At 37.8% G+C, this 12471-nt stretch overlaps 1 protein-coding gene across 2 annotated transcripts in view; it reads right to left on the bottom strand.

Annotated features, from left to right (window-relative positions):
• The window catches only part of alcama (activated leukocyte cell adhesion molecule a), a 252649-nt gene that overhangs the window by 126795 nt on the left and 113383 nt on the right, over positions 1-12471 (bottom strand). The gene's annotated exons all lie outside the window — the stretch shown is intronic.

Here is a 12471-nt window from a genome sequence, read left to right as displayed (position 1 = left end):
CAGTAACTTTGCCTAGTGATGTGGCTTGCTTGTCTTCATGGAAATAGATTTAGACTGAGATTTAGGCGAGGATGAGAATTTTTTTTTTTTATGTGTGTTCCAAAGTGTATAAATACCTATTAGACATACTTAGAGTGATTCTGACACCTGTGAGTAAAACTATTGGGTGTTACCTTACAAAAAAAACCAAAAACAAAACTTGTTTATATGCAATTGAGGGTTCACTAATGGCAATCATTTTAGTTTGGAGAGGTCAGAGCAATTTCACAAAAATGTCCTGGAATTTTATGAGGTTAAATATAATGTCATACTGTAGAACATTCAAGTAAAAAAACAAAACAAAACAAATAAACATCTATATGGACTCAAGCGGGTTTCAGACCTTCTACCAGAAAAGTTACTCAGTGAACCTTTAAGTGAAAAAGTTGCGAAGAAAAGTACATAAATACAGGAAGTAGCGTACAATATTTATTGCAATATTTTGAAGAGACTGAGATAATTGTAGATGGGACACTTTTTGCTTTTAAAATATCTTGACAAGATATTGGTGTGGATTATTACCATCATAATCCCAAGAATTCTATTAAAAAACATATTTCTTCATGCTGTCTGCACTGAAATGAATCATGGGATATGTAGTTCCCTATTTTTAAAACTATGCATTTAAGCAAAGGAACTTGTGATTCGATATATTGTGACAGCCCACGATATCATTGCGAGACTTTTGATGATACGATATCACGATATTTCAGTTATTGTTACATCCCTTGGTAGTAGTACTAGCAAGTAGCAGCGAGTTATAAAATGGAATACCTCTATCATTCTCATCAACTTGAAAATTTCGATTCAAAATGCAGGGACAATTTGGAGACACTTTTATCCCTTTTTGGTCAAGTATTGGCTAGAACTACAATAGCAGCAATATAGTCCATTTTTAGACCTGGTTTAACCCTACTTTAGACCTGGAATAGACCTGTTTGAGACTGCCTTTCAACACGCAGTAATGCAGTGAGTCTTTGTACAATTTGTTCTATGTCATTGTTTAATGTTTTGCATGTCTTATATTGTGTTGATTTTAATGGAAAACACTTTGGTCACCTTGTGGGCACTACAAATAAAGACTGATTGATTGTTATTGACCTGGTTTAGGTTTGGGGGTTCTGTGCAGTCTAATCTTTTGTTAGGTGGTCGATTGTATATTTATGGCCTATTATATTCTCAGTACATTCTTAGGAACAGTATGGCTTAATGTACAGAGCATTTACCACTTAACTAAATAATTCACATTCAAGGTCTGTATCCTCATTATCACACTGCATTAAAGATAATGGCAGCTTGATAGGTACTTATAGTTACTCACTCAGCACTTTTAGACCCATTCTGCCCCGCTCAAGGCTTTCAATCTAATGCACAATCCATCAGTATTTTTAAAGTACCTGAGCAGATGTAGCGGATTACTGGGATCCTGTTTCCGTATTCCTAAAGTTGATGCCTCCATTTAGATGTGAACGATCTGGGGAAAATATCTGAAAGTAATTCTTCAGAAAAGCATTGTGAGTGTGATTAGAGTTGTAATTTATGTTTAAATAATGAGATTTTGTTCAATTTGCCTGTGAGAATTGAGAAAAAGATGGAAATAAGCGGACTGACAAACTAAGACAAAAGTCCCATTTCAAAACAGGTTTGTACAGATCTAAACTCCAGGGTTAGCAGTTTTTACGCAGAATTAGACGAGAAATGTTTTGTGGAGGAAAAATGATGGTACTTGAAAACTGCTGCCTTTGCGTTTTACTAATTGCATCCATTCAATTTGAGATTTTGATTTGTTTGCAATTAAGGGCCCATATTACATTATTTTCTGATCTATGTTATAATACTGTTTCCTCTTCATAAACATAATTAGGCTGAGTTCTTCTCTCAAACAAAAAACAGTTCCACCTTGTGATGCCATGCTGTAATAAAAGAATTGCTCCACTGTGTTTTTAAACTCCATACACCTTCACGGGAATAATTTGGTTAGTTAAATTGCCAATCTCTGCTAAACAAAAGGTAAAAAGTAGCTGTTAATTTGGGGTAGGGAATGATTATTAAAGAAATGTTAAATTTTTTGATCTGTGAAAGGAGCAGGGTTTATATAAGATTTGTCTTCTTCCTGTTCCTTTTGTTCTTGCAGCAGAGACAAGGTAAATAATGGTAGACATATGTATTTATGTTAATTGTCAGATTTGTTGTTGTTGTTGTTGTCTTTAAATTGATCGAAACAAAAAAATAATAGCATGAGCAATAAATAAATAAATAAATAAGTAAAAACGAAAATAAAAAAACTACCACTTCAAGACAGACTAATAATCCAGGATTACTCAAACATGTGAATGAAACAAAACACCACTACGGGTATGTTTTTAAAGAGGTAACACCATTTTAACATGGCTTAAAGCTCACAAGAGTCAATGTTGCGTAATATAGGACCTTTAATCTCGCATCTTTACCGCCATTCACAGTTAGTGGATTACTCATTTGAGGTTTAGGCTCAAAATCTTCTTAAAAGTTTTCAGCACCCCCCGCTTTTGTCTCGCCAGTCTCGATAACCTCCTTTTCTAAACAAAAAGCTGCTACCAAGCGAGCCCTAAAGGCACCATTTTGTTTGCTCGGGCAGCTCTGACACAATGCCTCTTATCTGAAGATCTTCCAACTGGAGAACAATGCTCCTGCCCACACGGAAGCAGGAGTATTAGGGAGTCCCATCGAACCCCCCCTTCCACATAAGCCCCGAAAGTGGGCAAACTCAGTGCTGCAGTTTCAACTTTCCAACTGAACGATACAACTTGTAGACGACTTGGGTTTTTTGCAACTCAAGAGTGTTTTGTTTCATTTATATTGTGTGGGAGTGTCAGGAGAGCTGAGAAAAACGTGCATGTTTAATCAGGAAACTACTGTGACATCCCCTTGATCAACCAACTGACGCCGTGTCCTATATTGCTTCGTTACCAAGACAATTTCTTACAACTGAAGGAAACGTCAAGCCCAAAAGATGCCTTAAAGAAGCTTGTCTCCATGACGATGATTGCTTTGCCTGGAATGTTCCACGGTTTGGCATTAAACGTATCTCAAGTTAAGCAGGACATTACCAAGCATGTTTTTTTCAAGCAATAAAAACACATGTAATTGAAGTTTAATGCCATATGGTGGAACATTCAAGGCAAAGCAATAACATCTCCATGGACAGACCCAGAAAAGTTACTTAGTGCACTTTAAATCTTGGTGTAGTCTTAAAATGAACCTTACTTGTGATTTTGTGATTAATATTGAACCAGATTTAGCGATTCTAAAACAGATTTCAAAAAGTGGTGCAGAATTATAAGTAGGATTCAGTGCCGACGTAAGTTGATTCTTTCTTCATTTTCTTGAGTCTTATGTGGAAATCCTCTCTTCTGTGGAGCTGGTTTTCTGTTAATACAGCCCCAACGTCTGTGGCATGCAAGTCAACATTATGAAATATGTCCTCTTTAAATATGTGCAGTCACAAATAAGCCCTACTTTTGATTCTGTTGTTAATATTCAACAAGCCTTAGCTATTTCTAAAATGGATTTCAAAAAGTGGTGTAGAAATATTAAGTGGGATTCAGTGTTGAGGTTGGTTGATTCTAACTTTGATTTTCTTGGGTCACATAATTAGATCTTGATCCCTCTGCTGCTGAAAGAAGCTTCAAGGTGCACTGCGCAACTTTTCTGGTTCAGGTAATGCTGCTGCATGGGTTAGGGTTGCCAGGAATGTTCCAAGGTATGGCATTTATGTATCTATCAAATTCAATGAAATGTGTGTTTTATTGCTCAAAAATATATATTGAAAAACATGTAGTCGTATTTTAGAGTGGGCTTGCCTCGCCACAGACCATAACATAACTTGACCTGGTGGCATTACCTGCTTGTCTCCATGGAGATATAAAAGTTGAATGCCAAACTGTGGGACATTCAGGCAAAGCTATAATAGTCATCATAGAGAAAAGCATTTGACAGACCCTCCACCAGAGAGTTACACAATGCACCTTTAAGTGCAGTGACAGTAAAGGTAACAACAACTAGCATGCTAAGATGCACTTCCTGATGATCAAACAGTAAAACACTTCAGATGCAGACAGCATGCAGCAGACTTTTTTGACCTCAGCAGCTGGTTACACAATATATCTGCACTGGGGCAAGACATGTTTTGCTCAGATACATGGGAAAAATCTGATACAGGGCCTTTTATAACCAGGGGAATTCAAATTTGTGGTCTAAGTTGGATTTAATGTTGTTCATGTTTAATGATAACTTGTTTCAGAGAGACAGTATTTAAATTTACTTCAGTGGTTTTCCAACTTTTTACACCAAGTACCAGTCCACCACAAAAAAGATTTGGCTGAGTACCACCACATATAAATCAAGTGTATATCAGGACTAAAGCTCTTATCTCATTACACCTTACAAATGATCCCTCTGCCACTGAAAGGAGCTAAAACTAGGCCTGGTTTTATAATACAAATAATCGTTTTTCATGTTTTTCTAATTACTAAGGTGCAATAAAACTTTTGATAAACTGTTCTCCATATTCTTTTCAACAGTACCAATACACATTTCTCCAATACTTTTTGAAGATGTGAGTCTGGTCACCAGTGAATCTCGCAGTTTTCAAATGGGTGTAGACCAGGTGGATCAACCAATGGGGACACACATGGTCTGTCCATATTGGGAAGAAGAAAGGAATCAGAGAAACATAGCGGATCTCACGTTCTTTTTGCACACACAGGGCAATTACAATTTTAATTGAATTTGTCAAAGCAGGGACTGCTCGTCTTTTAAACGGAGGAATATCTTTACATTTTAATTTTGATTATATTCTATTATTTAAGAAATTCTAAACAGTTTTCAATAAAATTTGTATACATATCTACCTGTAATTGCACCATAACCTTGCTTTGCAAGTGAGAAAGTCAGTAAACTTGTTTCATAATAATTCTTGAGTTATGTTTCAAAATCTCAAGTATTAAAAACCTGAATTCATCAAATGTATTTGATGAATTGCCCAGCCCTAATCTGAGGGACATACAGATACATCTGATTTTATTTGTAAATCATATGTGACCCTTGAGCTCCTTCCTTTCACGTGTCACTAAAAAAAAAAATTATTGCACCCGTTTGACCGGGTTACAGATGCAGTGGACTGGAGTAGGGACCAGACTGATAGCAATCTGTATAAAAATACAGATAGTTCTCATTTTGGATTTACCAGGCACACTATCTTTGACTCTTAAGCAGAAATCCTGTTTTGCGAGTCTGTCTGTGTGTCAGTCCAGGGCCCGTGTCTGTGTCTGGCCTTGCTCGAGTAAAGAGAGCCACGTCGCCGTAGGAACAGCTCGCTTCTCCGGTGCATCTGGTTAGTCACATCTTGGATGTGTGCCACGAGCGACAGGGACACAGAGCTGTTCAATGGAAGGATTATTCTGCTCTTTTCTTTTTCCACCATGTTTACACAGCATCAGCCTGGGGTCAGCTCAAACCAGACATGGAATATAATAGGAATAAAAAACAGGCAGTGTAAGCTGGTGAGGATGAACGCCAAACCGAACATAGGAAGCTGATAACTTGATCAAGATTTTAAACTGTGTAACTGTGATCGTGATTACTTTACAAAGTACATTTGAAAGTACATTTTCACTTTTACTCCACTATGTCTCTGAGCAGGTATCTGTGCTTTCTACTTGAACAGGACTAAACAGTAAAAGTATTTTCACAGATTGAGACTTGCTGGAAAGAGGGTTTATTTTTAGCACGTTCATAGTTTGAGCAAACAAAAATATAACAACTAATAAACAAATAAACACAACCTCGCTCACAGTCAGAAAGCCTGTTTTTCAAGGTATTTTTGAGCTTTAAAACCACTTGTAAATGAATAAATACAAAGTAGAGCTGTTTAAAGTCATACTGTGGAACATTCCAGGCAGAGAAATGACATGTCCACAAGCAGGTGACCGACCCCCAACCAAAAAGTTACATAATGCACCTTTAAGTAACAAAACCGAGTACCTCTTCCACCACTGCCTTAAAGCAAACTCCACCAAACACATTAACATTTGAGAGAAGACTGAAATATGAACTTAAGAGACTGTTCTATTATCAAAATAACGTCCACCTTTGAGATTTCATAATTACACAAATCCGACAGAGATTTCACTGCGATTGTGACATATTGTGCAGCCCTAATTTGAATAAAAATATTTTGCTTCCTAACATGATTGTAATGATAATAATAATAACCTAAAACATCAAATTACGCATCTGATTGAGCTATTCCTCTGGGACTATGTTTTCAGCTGTGTCCAATATGGAAGAAGATGGCGCCATTTTACATCCAATATGCAATCTTCATTTTGAACTGTGAGTAATTATCATTTTGCTGAGCAGCGGCTGCATTTTGATAGGAGCAAAAGCTAAGCCCGCGAGGCACATTTTTATGAGTGTATAAAGCAGACAGGTGGAAAACTATTGGGACTTAAACAGGTCTAGAAACGAGAAGAATGTCCTGAAAAGGTAAAGTTACAGCACTCCTCTCTCTTCTCAAAGAATTCACTTCATTACTTGTACTAAATAAACATGACAGCCACGTTTTGATATATGCGCATAGACAACAGAAATCTGCCAACAAAGACAAAGAAAACACTATTGGGCCAATCATGACACCGTGGGATAATAGAGCAAATCACAGAATGAATGGATAACACTTTATAATATCCACACTTTAATTAGGCTTAATAAAGCATAAAGAAAGACATACTTCATAATAAACTCTTTCTTAATTAAGAATCATTCAGGATTAGCAACTACCAGTGAAAAGTTTGGGCACACTTAATGTTTTTCAATGTCATTCAATGTTGTTTTTTTTCTTTTACTAGTTTCTACATTTTATATACACACAGAAGACATCAAATATATGATTATGTATGCAGTGAAGATAAAAAGTTTTGCAGTACTTTATACTCAAGTCCTCAATGTAGCCACTCTTTGCTTTGTTGGAAGTTCTTTTTAATTATTTTTATTTTTTTTAATTTACTACATAATTCCATTTATCTTGCATCATACTGTATGTTATGACCCAGCTCGCTAGGGTCAGGGAAGTAAGAAAAAGAAAAACATGGTGGAGAATGGAATAAATTAAGTAATGTTTAATTAACAGGAAAGGGAAAAGGGTAACTTGACAAAACAGGCTAAAATATGTACAGAAAATAACCTAAACTAAGAAATAAAATAACAGGATTGACATTTAAAATGTTTTGTGCCAAAAAACGGGTCCCGCAGGTCTATACAAAAAACGAGGGATTAAACTAAGGGACACACAACTAAACTAAATCACAAGTGCCCTAAAATAAAACCACATAAACGCACAAACATAATCGAGTGACAAAATAAAAAGGCACAAAACAGAACTAAAGAGGGACAAGAAAGAATTTAAAACACACACAAAACAAGTCAAAGAAGTGGAGGCCAGGAGATTTGATGTCTTCTGTATGCCAATAAAATATAAAAAGCAGTCAAAATAAAGAAAAAATTATAAATAATGAGACTGTATTGTACTTGTATTGTGCCTGTATTTTCCTACACTTAATGAAGTACTTACTAAACTTGAAGAACTCTTAGTAAACTATTATATTCAATTAAATCTTTTGTCATTATTTATTAAGAGTGTATATTATAAACCAATATATGGACTGTGTTTTCTGATTGGTGGTTGTTTTGCCTGAAATGTTTTACCATGTGACCGTAAACTTATTTAACTCCAAGCAAGTTACAGGTCAGATCTGTGGAAAGGCAGGCCCGCTCACTGTTGGATAAATGTTTAATGTAATTTGCTGTGAAACATACAAGGCTAAACAATCATTTCTGTGGAGATAAGCAGGCGGTAGACAATACATCAGAGAAGTTACACAGTGCATCTTTAAACTCTGACAGGTTAAAGTTCCGATAAATTGTGTTTTTGATCTATGGCGTGTCATTTAAATAGTGAAAATGAAAAAGTATAAGACAAAAAGTGACGCCTGAGGTTAAAATTTTGCATGACTGAACACAGCACAAAACTATATATGGATTTTAACAAGAGACTATATACAGACTTCCTTGAGATATATTTCAAATCAGTCTGCCTCTCCGACATGTCAAACTATTATAGAAGATGGGTGAGGGTGAGCGCGCATATGGCCCCAAACTACGCCTGTGCACGGTTGTCACTGTGAAATGTGATTCGTCGTGTCAAGCAAGTCCTACCAATCAAACTGAAGCTGTGATTGTACCTTATAGATGATCCCAGCGACTGAAAGGAGCTTAAAATCCAGGAACTTTAAAACCAGAGGGGGATTGGGGCAGATTTAAGGGTGAGTGACGATGTGAGGAGACAATAAACTGGTCTGTTCATCCTTCATCCTTCATCACCTTCGGAGCGTGGCCCAGGTGTGGACTCGGAGCTCTGAGACAAAGCCCACCAGCTCTGTGTGGACACTGTCTTTTGTCTTGGGCGGCTAAGTCAACAGTGAAGGAGTGATATGAAGAGACAGCCAGTGACCGGAATGTAGTGCTTGCATTTAACACTTCCAGTGAGTTCAAATAACAAAAAAAAAGATTTCTTTCTTACACTCACGATAGATTCAGTTGACTTATTGTGTGTTAATACAGTTAGGCAAAATAAGTGTTAAAGGAATCTGTGTATCATTCGTTCATTTGTTTTTCAATTTAAAATCAAAAATAAGAAAACGAAAAAACAACAGCTTTCTTCATTATTTGTCACCAAAACCAAAATGAAAAAATGGATAACAATTATTTTTTTTCCATTTTTCAATTTTGTGTTTAAATCAATAATGGAAAAAAGGGATAACGACCATTTCCCGTTTTCGTGACTTAAACTGCAAAGCCGGACTTTTGTGCCACACACGGACAGAACCAGGACTAAAACAAGGCTAAACAGGACTAAAACAGGTCTAAACCAGAATTGAACCAGGACTAAACCAGGTCTCAGTCCCAGTCTGGTCCCGGTCTCAGTCCTGGTCTTAGTCCCAGTCTGGTCCCAGTCTAGTCCCAGTTTCCTGATGACCCGACAGTCTACGCGGGTGCATGTCTTGGCCAGTCCCGACACTCCTTGTTCAGTCCTGGTTTAGTCCTGTTTCAGTTCTGGTTTAATCCTAGTTTAGGACTGAGACCAGGACTGGGACTGAGACTAGGACTGAGACTGGTTTAGAGCTGGTTTAGACCTGTTTTAGTTCTGTTATAATGTTGTGCCCTCGTCAAAAACATACTTGGAGTTGTGTTGTTTTTTTTTGTTTGTTTGAGTTTTTTTGTTTTTTTATTTACACATGTTTGAGACAAAAAAAAACCTGCCTATTTAGGTTGACCAAGGAAGTGGTCCACTGTGTTTACGTGCAGTTAATATGATTAGCTGAGATTCAGGCGCAGGACCACACCCCAACCACCCTCTCCTCTCACCAGTGAACCACAGCTCACCTCGACCACACCTCTAATTTCCCAGAAGCCTATTTGTAGCAGCCTTTCCCATCATCCCAGTTTGTCTCGGCTAACTCAACCCCTACTTCCCACCTCCTATCTTGTTTGTCTTTCAGTCATAAGACGCCTACGAGGGTGGTCAATTGAAGACTGAGACGGAGCCCCCACCCAGAGTCTCAACCCAGCCATCTCCGCCCCACTTCGTACATTACCAATAAACTTCTTCTTCTCACTGTGTCATTGTTAGCGTGGTCCTTGCAAGTGAATAGAATCATGTGGATAATTTCAACCTTGGAACTGCCAATCTCTGCTGAACTAAAGTCAAAAGGTATAGCTGTTACCTTGATATTTTCCACCATTTCCACCACTTGGAGATGTTGACAGACTAATAATACTCAAAGTTAGGCTACGTTTATATGGTGATAGTCGGAACAGAAGTGGTGTTACGGCTTCACTTTTTATTCCGTGTTTAGACAAGCATTTTCAGGAGGAAATCTGCGTGCATACGGTGATGCAAAAGTGTGGAATTTGATTGGGTATGCAAGCCAGGCGGCTGGGTAGTGATGTATGTGTTGTAAATGTGTGTGCGACATGAGCAGATCTGACCAGAGTTTTGCGTCTTGGGCAGTGTAGACAGAAACACTATGGCGGAGCGTAATCAGCTTTTCCACTCTGGAGGGTGGTTTCACATTTTTGCATTTTTAAGACCCAAATCTCTGTCACAGTCTAAACAAAAGGCACTTCCGATCAAATATTTTGTTGTTTTTACCCGCAGGCGTTCTCGTGTAAACAGGTCTTTACTCAAACATGTGTGAACGAAACAAAACAAAACTCCAGGTAAGTTTTTAATGAGGTCGCAACATTAAAACATGGCTTAACACTCACAAGAATCAAATTTGCTCCCAATCAAAAGTAGACCGTGGAGTTATATTTCCAGATGTATGTGAGATATGTATCTATAGGCAACTAATTGAAATGCAAGCTAGTGTGTCAACGTGTATAAAATGTGATGCCTGTAGAGATATGTGATTCTTTGATAAATGCTTAAACATGGCCTAACAGGATTTCAATTCAAACAGCAGCCTCTGACATACTCCACTTTGTAGCTGTTTGAACCTGCCGGGCTAATATGTATTCCCCACTGCTAATCTAGTTACACAAGCCCTATGTTCAAAGAATACACCAATGCCGCCAGCTTGGCACACCACAGAGGGTTGCTATAGCATCCTTCGCTGGTTTTTGGCATGTTTGTCTGAGAATGGGCACGAATTGTTTCAAAATTTGGAATTTTGTAAGCATGCCTATTTCTCTGCAAACATTTTTTTTTTTTTTATCTCAGTGGATTTGACCAGTATGAACTGTTTTGAGATGGAGAAGAACATTTCTTTGATTTGTTGATTTCTTCTTCCAAAGCAGAAATTGTCCAAACCAAAAAATGAAAGGAAGAGAATGACAATTTCACATTTTTGGAGGAACAGTTGCGAAATGGACTGTCAGTTTGACCCTGAAGTTACTGAACAAATAAACATCCAATCAGCAACGCGCAAAGTTTTATCTCCGGTTTGAATTCACAGCAGAAGCAGGTATGCTGTGTATACCTGCGCTAGTATTTTTAGCCACAAGTCATTACACTCCCATTTGACAAAAAGAGAGACCCCTGATACATATTAGGTGCGTGGCGTCTGGCTCATTTATCAAGCTGGTTGGACGCTGCGTTGATGCATTCATGTATAAAATGCCACCGTGATCATTTTTCTCAGCTTCTCTCAAGCTCACGGACAGCGTCTAAAAATATTTGCATATGCGCTGGCTCACTCCAATATCAGAAATGTGAGGGTAAGCGTCCATTCTGTAGACGAGTTGATTAACATGTATTAGCATAACAACAGGTCCACTCGTCTGCACTTGGAGACATAATGGGCCCGGGCTTGACTTTGTATGATGTCAGTGAAAGCAGCTGGACACTCCAATTTAAAGCACTGCAGTGTGTTTATGACTTTTTCTTAGCTTAAAGGGCCCGTAGTACACGGTTTTGTGGATGATTTCAGCTCTGGAAGTGCCAATCTCTACTCAACTAAATGTAGCTGTTAACTTGAAAACTATCACTTCATGACATCACAAGGTGGAGATGTAGACAGACAAATAATAAAGGGTTACTCAGGTATGTGTGAATGAAACAAAACGCAACTTCCAGTATGTTTTTGATGACACAACATGATTTAAAGCTCACAACATAGGACCTTTAAGGGCTTTAAACACACAAAATGTGTCTTGTTCCACCCATTGCATATATAGTATAAGCAACTCAAGGTCAAAGTATGTGTGTGTTAGCATCCTAGTTGTTGTGTCTGTACAGTGATGGGAAAATTCTTTACTGGTCGATTGTTTATGCACTCATCAAAGTGAATAATTAGATTCAGAAGCCATAATTACATGAGAAAAAACTTTGGATCACCACAAACCACTTAAAATTAACTAGTCAAGATTTTCTCATTTAAGACGATTTAAGTGCTGTTAAGTGAAAAAAGTGCTTAATTATAAAAACCTGCTTGATTATTTGGGTAAACAGCATTCACCAGTGCAAGTCACTTATAGTCATGAGGTCTAGAGCATTGTTTTCCAAAGACTGGGTCACAAGAGATTTTTTTTGGGCTCGCCTTGTCACTATCTGCATGTAGGTCTGCAATATACATATACATACATCTCTGCGCACTCCCACTCCTCATTTTTTCTCTGTGCACGGAATCTCCACGCACCCGCCGCCCCCTCATTTCTTCTACGTGCATGGAATCTCCGTGCCACGCACCCTTCTCCCCCGCCTTGCCTAACCAATTTTCAGTGGGAAACACTGATTACTGTTTTTCATTGTTTAAAACTTGAGTAATCCTAATTGTTCAGAGAGACACGATCACTCAGTCAACAATAAAACATCCTCATTAATGTTCACTA

Source organism: Boleophthalmus pectinirostris, unplaced genomic scaffold (assembly GCF_026225935.1).
Source record: "Boleophthalmus pectinirostris isolate CB_2022bp ecotype Guang Dong unplaced genomic scaffold, ASM2622593v1 HiC_scaffold_12, whole genome shotgun sequence".
NCBI lineage: Eukaryota > Metazoa > Chordata > Actinopteri > Gobiiformes > Gobiidae > Boleophthalmus > Boleophthalmus pectinirostris.
The sequence above is the reverse complement of the archived record's forward strand: the minus strand, read 5'-3'. Positions and strand labels throughout refer to the sequence as shown.